General features: G+C 49.2%; 1 long non-coding RNA gene across 1 annotated transcript in view; it reads left to right on the top strand.

The window, feature by feature from the left end:
* The window catches only part of LOC111818491, a 5,840-nt gene extending 2,296 nt beyond the window's left edge, over positions 1-3,544 (top strand). The window contains exons 2-3 of the long non-coding RNA XR_002822468.1: positions 2,214-2,324; positions 2,688-3,544. This is a non-coding gene — a long non-coding RNA (uncharacterized LOC111818491). The remainder of the gene's footprint in view (positions 1-2,213; positions 2,325-2,687) is intronic.
* Positions 3,545-12,373: the final 8,829 nt, after the last annotated feature.

Genomic DNA, 12,373 nt, shown 5'->3' with positions numbered 1-12,373 from the left:
TCAATCCCTGGTTCCGCAAAAAAAAAGAATTTAAGTGGGGGCTGGGGAGATGGCTCAGTAGAATAAGTGCTTCTCTGGCAAGCGCAAGGGCCTGAGTTCAATCCCTGGTTCTGGGGAAAAAAAAAGATCATCTTATTATAAATTAGCTGTAGATAATCACACCTGATGAAAATGTGTATCTGATGCGTAGGAAACTTGACGGTTTCCTTTTTTATCATGTAGATGAGTATATCTGTATACATTTACAAAAATAAGAGTGGGTTTTTTCCCCCTTTAACTTGAATATTCCTCCTGTATAGTGCATGAATGAGAGATTTCCCTTGTTTCCATCAGAGTAATATACCTGCTTTAATTAAGCATAAGTGGACATGATATAAAAATATATACTGACTTACTTGTGAAGAATGTATTTAAAGCTATTTTAAATGTGTTTTTATTTGTAAGACATTACTTATTAAGAATCTGGTTATATTATGTTTATTGTTCCAATCTGGTAGGAAACAGTATTCTTAAGACTTTGCAAGTAACTTAGATTTTCAAAACTAAATGAGAGAGAAAATTATTGCTCCTTTAGTGCAATAAAATAAAACTCTGAAATTTAAAAAAAAAAAAAAAAGGATTCACCCAAGGCTGAGTGAGGCTTGAATTAAAGAAGTGTGATTGAGTGGGGTGTGGAGGCCCGCACCTGTGACCCCAGCACTCTGGAAGGCTAAGGCAGGAAGATTGAAAGGTGGAGTGCAGCCTGGGCAAGTTTGTGAGTACCCTATCACAAAATGAAAAATAAAGACAAGCTAGGGGATGTTGCTCAGTTTGAAGGCCCTGGGTTCAGTTCCCAGGACTAGAAAGAAACAGTAGTGAACAAGATTGCACACTGGCAAGGCTGTTCGAGCTGGACATCTTGGAAGGGTAAGAAGGGAGTGTCCTGGGGTCATGGAGGCAGTGATAAAGAATGGTGGGCTAAGAGAGAAGCAATGCAAAGAGAGAGAGGAAAACAGACTCAAGGGGAATTAAGAGGAGGGATCTGCTAGGAGTTGGGGTCTAACTGGGTGTCAGGGAAAGAAGAACCATAGTGCTCTGTGTCAGGTCACACGACTGGCTTGTGCCAGGGCGAGGCAATCTTTGTCCCATCCCGACTTTGGGGGACCCCAGGCCTCTCACTATGGACTCAGTGTGATGTCCGCCAGAGGCCTGGACAGAGGTGTTTGACAGTAACTTCTATTTGGAACCCATGAGTATGAGGATTGGGTGGCACATCCAGGTGACAAGTGCAGCGGAGGACTGTGGCTCCTATGAGAGTCTGGACCTGTGGACCTGAGAGGTGTGGAACCCTGAGTGTGCGTGGGATGGTCTGGAAGGGAAGGAGGGAGGCAGACCCTAACCTGGGTGCTGTGGGTGGGCATCTGCGTTCATGTGCCTTTTGAGTGTATATGAGACGCAACAGTGTGGCTGTGCGTTAGGGCCCAGAGGGGTGCGCAGGCCTCCGAAGCAATGAAAAGCTTTAGATGTAAACACGGGTACAGAAGGAAGATTCAGGGAAGACTAAAAGGGAGCCATTAGAGAGGTGATAAGAAGTGTGAGAGGGGCTGAGGAGATGACTCAGTAGAACAAGTGCTTGTCTGGCTAGTGCAAGGGCCTGAGTTAAATCCCCAGTTCCACCAAAAAAAAAAAAAAAAAAAGAAGTGTGAAGGATTTCCAGGCCTGGTAGTGCACGCCTGTAATCCTAGAACTCAGGAGGCTGAGGCAGGAGGATTGCCATGAGTATGAGGCCATCCCAGGCTACATAGTGAGTTTAAGGCTGATCTGAACTGTATCAGCGTGCCAAGAAAATAGTCTTCAAGAAAGAAAGTGTAGCCAAGGAGACAGCTCAGTGGCATAAGTGCCTGTGTGGTGTGGCAAGCCCAAGGTCCTAAGTTCCATCCTAGTTACAAAAAAAAAAGAATGAAAGTGCGGTTGATGGTGTCCAACATTCCCAGTGAGAAAGGGAAGGGAAGGCTTGCACAGTCTGCAAGATCTAGCTGTGAGTTGGTGGTTGGTGGTTCCGTGCTTGCCAACCCGCATGGCAGGGTCAGTAGGGAGGAGAGAATTGGGAATGTGTGTGGGGTCTGTTTTGGGGTTCTTGGGGGTGGAGGCAAGGCACGCTTACATGCAGAGAGGTGGTGAGTGAGGGACACAGGCCAAAGGTGACACTCCCCTTTACCTTTCTTCTTTCCAAGGAAGAGGTGATACAGGTGGACATAAAAGGGAAATCAGCCTGTGAAGGGCTCCTCGAGGAGGAGGAGACCCCTGGATGGCACACGCTCCAGGGAGCGGGTTTCTGAGCACAGGTGGGAGGCCTGGTGCTGGGCACAGGGAGTGCCGCCTCTGCCTCCCACGCAGCAAGGGAGGGAGTGGATATACACAGGGGGTGGAGGGCGTTGTTAAGGATGGCCGGGGTGACAGCTGGGCCCCTTTGGGCATCAAGCGTTTATGGTTCTGGTAACTGGCGGAGGGAAGGAGTGAGGGTGTCATCTGTGTCTCCACCTTGTTCTTTTGGCCTCTCTCACCAGTGAGGGAACTACCTTTTGTACCCTGGAGCCCTGGCTATTTTTTCCTTAGCCTGGGATACCTCCTCCAGGGAGCCTTCCCTGACTGATACCCCACTTTATCTTCTTCCCAGCAGCTGATTGAGTTCTTCATTTCTTCTTTAGGAGTTTTCCTGCTCTAGTGCCAGTCTCTGGTCTCCTTGGAGAAGGCCCACGGACGGGGTTGGAAGAGGATGAAAATTCGAGTTGACTGTAAGATGGGCTGGCTTCTCCCTCAGGACCAGCCCTCCCCAGCCCTCAGGTCTTGCTCTGCCCACCAGGGGGTGCTGGGTCAGAGCAGGCCCAGCTGGCATGGTCTTCAGGTGGCTGGCTGGGATACTCAAGCTCCACCCCTGTCCGGACCTTTGCTCCCAGCCTAATAGCACTGGCCTTGTCACCATGACAACCTCTTAGTTTGGAATAAACAGAGCTCTTTTGCCTCCTGCCCAGTTTATTGACACCCAAGTGTCTCCCCAGGGATGGGCTGGAATTTCAAATGTTCTGGGGCCCCCAGGGGAGGCCCAAGGATGACGTGTCACTGGATTTTGGCTCCTTTCCACCCCTCACTGTCCTTTGCCTTGCCTTGCCCCTCCCTCCTGCCACCCTGTGTCCTGCTGGAGCTGGGAGGGAGGAGAAAATCTGGGACTCACCAGAGGGTGTGAAGTGAAGCGAGGGGAGCCCGCTTCTAGGCCATTTCCAAAACCTAGCTGTAATCCCTGGGATTCAAGAGACTGTCACAGATGGCTTCTTCCCTATCATCTGTATCCTTGGGGGTCCAGGAGGAGGGAGTGGAGAGGATGGGGAGCAAGGATCTGTGGGACAGCAGATAGGGATCGGAGTGGAGCATGCACTTGGACAGGACACATGGTAGGATACTGCACGTTCATTCACTCAGTGAATCAAGGAAGTTCCCAGCGGTGTGTGTGGGAAATCAGAACTGCTATAAATCTTTGCCTTGCCTTGGAGGAGGGTGCCTTAGAGCTGGTGTGAGAGCTTTGATTCTGCTTTGAGGCCTGAAGGTGCTACTTTTTTTTAGATTCTTCCTTTTTTTTGCGGAACTGGGGATTGAACTCAGGCCCTTGCGCTTGCCAGGGAAGCACTTATTCCACTGAACCATCTCCCCAGTCCCCCAGATTCTTCCTTTATAAATAAAATAATAATGAAGTCCTGTGTTCAGTTCCTAGTACCTCCCCAAAAGAATGTCCCACTAATTGTCTACATCTGAGGGCCGGGGAGATGGCTCAGTGGAGTAAGCATTTCCCTGGCAAGCGCAAGCGCCTGAGTTCAATCCCCGGTTCCAAACAAACAAGCAAACAAAATAGTCTACATCTGAATGCCATTTATCCTAGCACTCAGGAGACTGAGGCAGGAAGATCACTGTGAGTTCGAGGCCAGCCTGAGCTACATAGTAAACTCAAGGCCAGCCTGAATCATATGGTGAGACCCTGTCCCAACCAAAACCAACCCAAGCTAAACCAAACCAAACCGAACCAAAACCACAAGAAAAACAGACTGCATGCATTGGTTTTACAGCCTGAAGGGGAGCTCAAAGCTTCCCACAGGCAAGTATAACCCAGCCTAGCCGTGTGAAAAAGATCCATCCTTGGGGTCTCCCTGGGAACAGCCACTTCTGGCATAAATGATTGGGGCAGGCTTCATGGGGGAGGTGTGGTATGGATTTTCATTCAGTAAATGTTTGCAGAATGAATGAGGTGAGCTGGAGCCAGAGCTTGCAGGAAGGGTAAGGTGTCAGCAGGTGCGGTGACAGGGAGTGGCCATGGGAGGAGGGGCACAGCCTGGCCTGGCTTGGGGAAGGCAGCCAGTGCCAGGAGGGGAGACACAGCCTCTGTGACAATGAGAATTGGATCATTATTCAGAAAGCTGTGGGAAGCTTAGAGTTGAGGAGCCATGGGGTCAAAGCAGCGTTTGGTGCACGCATTTTGGGGAGGCAGAGGGGACGGGACTTTCCTACATTGAGCAGGAGACTGAGTACGTGTCCTTGAGGCACAAGGCAGGAGGTGACGTCATTCCCACCCCCTGCAGAGGGCCTGCCTCACTCCAGCACGTCTCCAGGGCAGATCTCACCTGCCTGCTAGGAGCAGGGCGACTGGCAGGGGTGTGGGGCATTTCTCAGTGACACAGAGAACAAGGGAACAGTGCCTCCTTTCTCTTCTTCCTCCCCACAGGGCCTGGCTTGGAGCAATGGGGGGGGGGAGGGAGGGAGGGAGGGAGGGAGAGAGAGAGAGAGAGAGAGAGAGAGAGAGAGAGAGAGAGACTGTTAAACCTAGAGCTCAGTCAAGAAGGGATAACTGAGGTAGCATTTTGCCCAGATCCTGCACCCAACTTTGCTGGAAAGGAATATTTCTAGCTTGGAGCTGGCTGGTAGGAACTAGAGCCAAACTCCCCCCTGAGCCTTTGTGAGGATCAATCATCTTCATCTACCTCTTTACCTCCACTTCTGCCAAAGACATCCCTTTGCACCCAGCTTATCTGTGGAGCGGCCACACACATCGGTCCGGAGAGGTTCAGAGGTGCTGCCAAGCCCACAGTGACCAGTAACCCAACCCTCAGCGCTGTGACTCAGAGCTCCTGAGAGCAGGAGGGAGATAGCTATCTGGGCTTTCTGAAGTGAGGGGGTGGCAGCTCAGCCTCGTGGCCCTGACCAGCGCATTCTCTGAAGGGTGTGCACACATACCATCCAGCAGCATTGCTCCCAGGCTCGCCTGGCTTACTCAGGCTTTCTTAGGAATTCAAGCTCTCCTTTTCACCTCCTCCTCCTCCTCCTCCTCCTCCAAGGTTTTCTTTCCATCATCTGGCTTTGCCTGGAGGCCTGCTGCCTCAGCTTTATCTGTTCTTGGCTTCTGAGTAAGCCCGGCCTGGCTTCCCTCCCTTCCTGGTACACATTTCTGCTTCCAGTACTCCTGGGGTAGTAAGTTCTTCTTGTAGTCTAGCCTTTTGCTCCTGATGGGTGCTAAGTGAAAGAGATGTTGCTGTGGTGGTGGCTGTTACTGCAGCAGGTGGGAATGCCCCACCCCCACCCCAGGAACCTTGTTAGCCCAGTGGAGGGCAACAATGGCAGAAGTAAGAATTCGAAGTATGAAAGAATATCCTTTTTTTTTTTTTTTTCTTCTCTTTGAATTTCTTAGGGAAGGGTCTAGAGGGTATTCAGGGTCTCACTACTAGATTGGACTCATAGTGATCCACCTGTTTACAGCCTCCCAAAAGCTGGGATTACAGGCGTGCACTACCATGCCCAGTCTCAAGACAGAATATCTTCTTATCATGGAATTTGCTTTATTTATGAGAGAATGTAAAGTGAAAACCCAAATTTCTTTCATGTATGTTTTAAAAATTTTAAAGGTACATGTTTGCAGTATATATTTTTTATTTTTTACATTTTGCAGTACCAGGGATTGAACTCGGGGCCTTGCACCTGCCAGACTGATGTTTATGCCGCTGAACTATCTCCCCAGCCCTATGTTTGTGATACACAATGATTACATTCATGGTGGGGAATTGATACTTGTATATAATGCATCAATAATTTCAAACAGGACCAGGGAGATAGCTCAGTAGAATAAGTGCTTGCCTGGCAAGCGCAAGGGTCTGTGTTCAATCCCCGTTCCAGAAAAAAAAAAATTCAAACATAATACTAATGAATAATTTTAGAAACAAATGGTCCCACCCTCCACGATGCTGCAGATTGTAACGTAGAGAAGGGGCTTGTCTCTTGTCACCCAGCAGATAAGAGAGTGAAAAGCAGGTTGTTTCAATTTCAAATGTGTTTTTCTGTTACTCTATGTTGTTCCAGGAATCAAGACAATTCTCAATACATAAATTTGTCTTAATTTTGTTTAATTTGGATCATAATCTTGGAACATTTTGATTTTAATCACAAATCCTAGAGCATCTAGAAGGTACTGGGAGGAATTTGCAAAGTGAAAGAGCTCGAGGGGGTTTCAGCTCCCCCGAGGAGGGAGGGGGTGTGCCGAAAGCCCCATCACCTGTCCTGGGGCTGCTGGGCCTCTCAGATGAGCCAGCCCCCCTCTGTAAATAACCTCCTTCGGAGGTGCTGGCTGACCAGTCAAAGCCTGTATGCTGGGCCGGAGAGTCTGCATTCCTATCCCCTGACTCAGTGGCTCAGCTAGGTCTCTGGCTAGACCCAGGGCAGTGGGACACTCCAAGTGTTGCAGCCAGAGGAGCTGTGTTGAATTCAGACCCTGGAATTTACGCTCTCTGTGACCTTAGGAAATGTATAGAGTTTCCGAGCTTGTCTCCTCATATAAAATGAGGCTATTTGTACTTTCCTGTAGTTATAATTGTGATGGTTTGATGGTGTTATAAAAAGCTGATAGTGCAGGGAGTGCCTGGCTTATGGTGTTATCTTCGAAGGGCAGGGTGAGGGGGAGGTGTAAGACAGAGTGGGGAGACATGCTGTGGGGGAAGGGTCCAGCTCTGTGCTCCTTTGCTACATCTCTAGCATGAGCTGTCTTTTGACCATCAGGCTGTTTCCCCAGCTCTAAAATGCAGATAGGGGCTGGAGGCCTGGCTCAGTGGTAGAGCAATTGTTCAGCAAGTGTGAGGCCCTGGGTTTGATCCCCAGTACAACAAAAATATAAGATAAATTTCCTAAAATGCAGGTAACACTCATTTCAGTTTCTGGGAGGATTAAAAGTCGTAGTTACCACCTTAAGCCAACTTCCAGGCTACTCTAATTCCTTGCTCTGGGAGACCTTGGCAGAGAAGGGAAGCTCAATAGAAGGTCCCAGCCTAGAGAGCTGGAGGGAGAAGGCAGAGAAGGAAGTGTGCGGGTGGGGTGGGGGGGGGGCTGAGCCTGGCTGGCTGGCAAGAGAGAAAGAGGAGGTGGAGCAGGGCCTTTGGACTGTGACCTAGGTCGGGTGGAGAAAGTTTGTGGTGCAGCTGGCACCCAAGTGCCAGAGGGTCAGGGCATGGGGAGGAGGGCAGGAAGTGGAGGTGACTGTTCCTGAATGTGGGAGCCTCGAGTGTCACAGGCCTGTGGGTGTAGGAAGCCCAGGGCCCTGACTCATTCCTTAGCAAGGAGCGCTGGTCTGGGGCCACAGCCCTTCTGTATAGGACTTTCCTTCCCCTGCCTCTCCGGTTCAGGAAGTTAATTCTGCTGCTACAGAGTCTCCGAGTGCTCACTGGACAGTCACCGGGGAAACATGGGGAAGCTGGGAGGCAGAGGGCTGTGCGGTGTGGCCTTGGGGAGTGGATGGCCTCAGCCTGAAGTTCCACAGGGAATGCTGCAACGCTGCCACCGCCACAGCGTTGCCATGGGAGCGCCTAACACTGCCCTGGGGCCAAACTGGCCTGGACTGGCCCAGGCCCAGCCCAATCCTACCGTCCAGGTCGACAGCTTTTCCTAAGACCTATGAATTGGTCATTGTGCCTGTGTTTGGGGTTATCTTAGCCCTTGGAGATGAGGGAATCCAGCATGGAGGTTGTTTAATGAGTGGCCAGGATCAGGCCTTTCTGTAGCTGAGCTGTGCTCTCTGCCTGTTTTTTCTTTTGTGGTGCTGGGAATCAGACCCAGAGCCCTGTGCATGCTGGGCAAGTCCTTTAGCACTGGGCCACCCCAGCCCTATCTCATTTTCTCCCTTATAAACATACATGGGCGCCACAATGGAGCAGGCCGAGTCAGCCATTGTGAATTTGTTCACCACATGTCCGTGGAATGCAGCAACACGCTTTCCTAATGCTGTGCTGAAGCAGCCAACAAGAAAGGCAAGCTGGGCACGGGGGCTCGAGCCTAGAATCCCAGCACTGCAGAGGCTGAAGCAGGAGGATCACCTGAGTTCCAGGACAGCCTGGGCTGCTCAGTGAGTATAAGGCCAGCCAGAGCTACATAAAGAGAGCTTGTTTCAAAACAACAACAATGAAACAAACAAAGTACCCCTAAGAAAGTTAGTCCTTGGCCTCAGGGAGCTTTCTGTTATATGGCCAGAGGTCTCCTAAATCTGCTGGAATTCCTAATTTAGAAGTTGGTCGGGAGGCTGTAAACAGGCAGATCATTATGAGTCTGATCTAGTAGTGAGACCCTGAACACACCCTGTAGACCCTTCCCTAAAATACAAAAAAAAAAAAAAAGTTGGTAATTTAGGCCCTCAACAGGCATTAACTGAGTGAGTATATCTAATCTGTATATTTGTATTATTTTGAAATTTTTTGGATTGCTAAATAATTTTTTTTTTTTTTTTTTTTTTTTTGCAGAACCAGGGATTGAACTCAGGTTCTTGTGCTTGCCAGGCAAGTGCTTATTCCACTGAGCTATCTCCCCAGCCCAAAAGTTTTAAAAAGTTTTTGAATTTTTTTTGACTTATTGACAATATGTTTCTTTTTTTGTGTATGGGGGAGCTCTGGGGATTGAATCAAAAGCATGTCCACTAAACTGCATGCCCAGTCCTTTTCTTTCTTTAGTCTCTTCTTTTTTTTTTTTTTTTTGTATTTTAGGGAAAGGTCTACAGGATGTTCAGGGTCTCACTACTTACTTGATTGGACTTGTAGTGATTCGCCTGTTTATAGCTTCCCAAGAGCTGGGATTACAGGCATGTGCCTCCACGCCTAGTCTCAGTGCACCCCGGGGGCGGGATGGCAAGGGCAGGCTTGGGGGTCCCCCGGCCCCTGTGCCTATTTTTTTTTTTTTTTTTGCGGAACCGGGGATTGAACTCAGACACCCTGTGCCTATTTGCAGGCACTTTAATACTGTGCTGTTTGGCTGGCCTGCTAGTTTATTTTAAGACCAACCTTGTTAAGTCACCCAGGCTGGCTCCTGCCTCAGCCTCCCAAGTGCTAGGATTACAGGTATACCACCACACTTGCTTCTACTAAGGAACATAATTAGACACTGAGTCTGTTAAAACGACATGCTTTTGAAAAGAGCACACATGGGCTTTAAGAACTGGGTTGAAGGGGCTGGTGAGATGGCTCAGTGGTCTAAAGCACCTACTTAGAACAAGCTTAGCAAAGCACAGGGACCGCAGTTCAATCCCCCAGCACCACAGGCCAGCCAGCCCCACCCCCTGGTGAGCTGAGCTGGCCACACACACACACACACACACACACACACACACACACAAAATAAATAAATAAAATTATTAAAAAAAGAACTGTGTTGAAGTCCTGACCCTCAAGTCAAGCTCAGACCTTCCACCAGCAGCACTGACTGGGGAAAGAGAAAGGGGGCATGGAGCCAGCATTGCTGGGCAGGGCAGTACCTTTGCATGACTGACTAGCTCCCTTGGAAATGGATTTGCAAGTGTGTGGTTTGCTCCATGGAAGATTTTTGCATACTGTCTATTGTTGTTATCTTATGGACTCCTCCTTATACACTCATCCTTATGTCTTTCTAGTTTCCCTCAACCCTCTGAGCCAGTACTCGCTCAGGCCTGACCACTCACCTGTCAGGAAACACAAAGCTTTAAATTCATCTAGGGATGTTGGCCCCATTTATAATCACAGCACTTTGAAGGCTGAGACAGAGACAGGAGGATGACCTCAAGTTTGAGGCCGTTTTGGGATATGTAGTGAGACCTTGTCTCCAAATACCAAAAACCATGGGTCAGGGCTGGGTCAACAAAACAAAACAAAAGCAAAAAAACTAAAATAATAGTAGTAATAATAATAATAATAATAATAATAATAATAATAATAGATAAAACTAAAGTTGAGTGTGATGGGGTATGCCTACAATCCCAGCATTTGTAGAGGCTGAGGCAGTTGGACCGCAAATTCGAGCCCAGCTTGGACAGTTTAGTGATTTAGCAAGATCCTCTCTCAAATATTAAAAAAAAAAACAAAAAGGCTGGAGATACAGATAAGTATGAAGACCTTGGGTCCAATCCTTAGTACCCCAAACAAACCAAAAATCAAAACAACAACAAAACAAAGCTTTAAACTCTCACAAGGCAGATGCATCAGGACAAGTGTGAACACAGGTTCTGTGCAGGTGGCCTTGAAGGTGGCCAGGGCGCAGGAGAAGCTGTCCACAGTGGAGCTTTAGGCAATGAGGGGACAGAGTCACAAAAACACTGGTGGCAGGCACTGCTACCTCACTGAATGTTCCTATCAGTCCTAGGGAAACATTATCCACATTTTCAACTGATGAGAAAGAATCTCAGAGAGCTTACGTAGCTTGCTCAACTTCATGTAGTCAGGAAGTGGCTCCAGATTCCTCATCTCATACGTACTGTCCTTGGGTATAAGACCCTCATGGCCAGAGAGCAGAACATGTAAGAACAGGCTCCAGCAGCTTCCCAGTGAGGGTCAGAAAGGTCAGCTCTTAGTCCTTGCCATAGCTCTGTGAGCTTGGACTCTTCCTCATCTCTACCTGGCAGGGTGTTGGGTGTTCGAATGGGTAGAGTGCATAGTGTGTGCACTAGGTCATCAGGACATGGCTCTGATAGCCTGTCTACTCTCAAGTTATTGTGACACTCGGCTTGACCCCTTCCTTATGAACTTTCCAGCCTATGCACACCCCTCTGTCAGGAGTTCCAACCTTTGGGATATTCTCACTGGTGAACAGAAGCTCCTCTCAGGAACAGTGTTTCCCACTGGTTCTAGTTGCAGCCCCAGGGTCACACTCCTTATTTCTGGCTGTCCCCAGCTTTATGCATGTCAGGAACATCTTCTCCAGGCCTCAAGTTCCCAGCTCCTGCAGCTGAGTGTTGGTGGGACATGGTTCCCATTCTCCCTTGTGTCCTAGATATCTCCTTGCATCAGCTCCATTGGTCCAGGTTAGACAAGACCTGAGAGGCTGGGATGAAGCTTGGTGGTTAGAGAACATGCTTGTCATGCAGGAGGCCTTGGGTTCCAGTCCAGCACTGTATACTGCACAGCATGGCAGACTCAGCAGGGGAGAAATGGGCTTCTACTGCTCAGGGACCCATTGTGGCTTTGCTGGAGTGAGAGGTGTGGGGCAAACAAAGCCAAGGGGACTAGGTACACTGTGTGGGACATCCCCACAGTTAGTCTGCAATGGCTGTCCTGGGTCCTGCCACACAAAGGAACAGATGCAGTCCCTGGAGGAACTGGCCCTGTCCTCAAGGAGCTGTGGTTGTTGGAAACGGCTGGATCAGGCGTCATGGTGGAGCGAGCCCAGCGTGTCATGGTGAGTTTGTCCACCAGGCTGCCTGGAGTGGAGGGTCCTGGCATCAGCAGGGAGCCACCAGAAATGCCTCCAAGGTACTCCGGACTGGTGACCATGCAGTCACCTGCCACCCCTATTGGTTGTAGCTTGGTCCCCACTCTACCTTTCAAGCCCACTGCTCCTGCCACACAGTATGCCTCCTTACCTGCATGCTGCTGTTGTCCCCTTTTTAGTCTCCTGCCTCTAGTTTCTGCTCTTGTACCCCAGCCAGCAGTTCCTGTAGCTCTGTTTTAGTCTTATGGCTCTCTGCTTCCACTGGCCCCTTTGATCTACAGAAAGAGCTAAACCCTCAGTCCCACCCCACCACCCTCCAGCCCTTCCACTTCTTCCCTAGGAATTCAGTGGCTCATCACATTTCCAGGTCAGTCTGCCTGCCTGCCTGCCCACCCGCCCGCCCGCCTGCCCATCCATCCATCCATTCATCCATCCATCTAACTCTCCACCTACCTAAACTTAAAATTCCTCCCCAAAACGTGGGCAATCCTCTCAGTATTTTTTGTTTGTTTGTTTACTTTTGGCTCTGGGGATAGAACCCAAAGCCTTGCACATACTAAGCTTTCTCTGTACTGCTGACCTATATCCTTGACACTATTTTTCTCTTCCTCCTTTTCTCCTTCTTTTTTCATTTGGTGTTCCAACTGTCTTT

The sequence above is a fragment of the Octodon degus genome, unplaced genomic scaffold, assembly GCF_000260255.1.
Source record: "Octodon degus isolate 3935 unplaced genomic scaffold, OctDeg1.0 scaffold00093, whole genome shotgun sequence".
In the NCBI taxonomy this organism is placed as follows: Eukaryota; Metazoa; Chordata; class Mammalia; order Rodentia; family Octodontidae; genus Octodon; species Octodon degus.
Note: the sequence above shows the minus strand (reverse complement) of the source record. Positions and strands in the feature narration are given on the sequence as shown.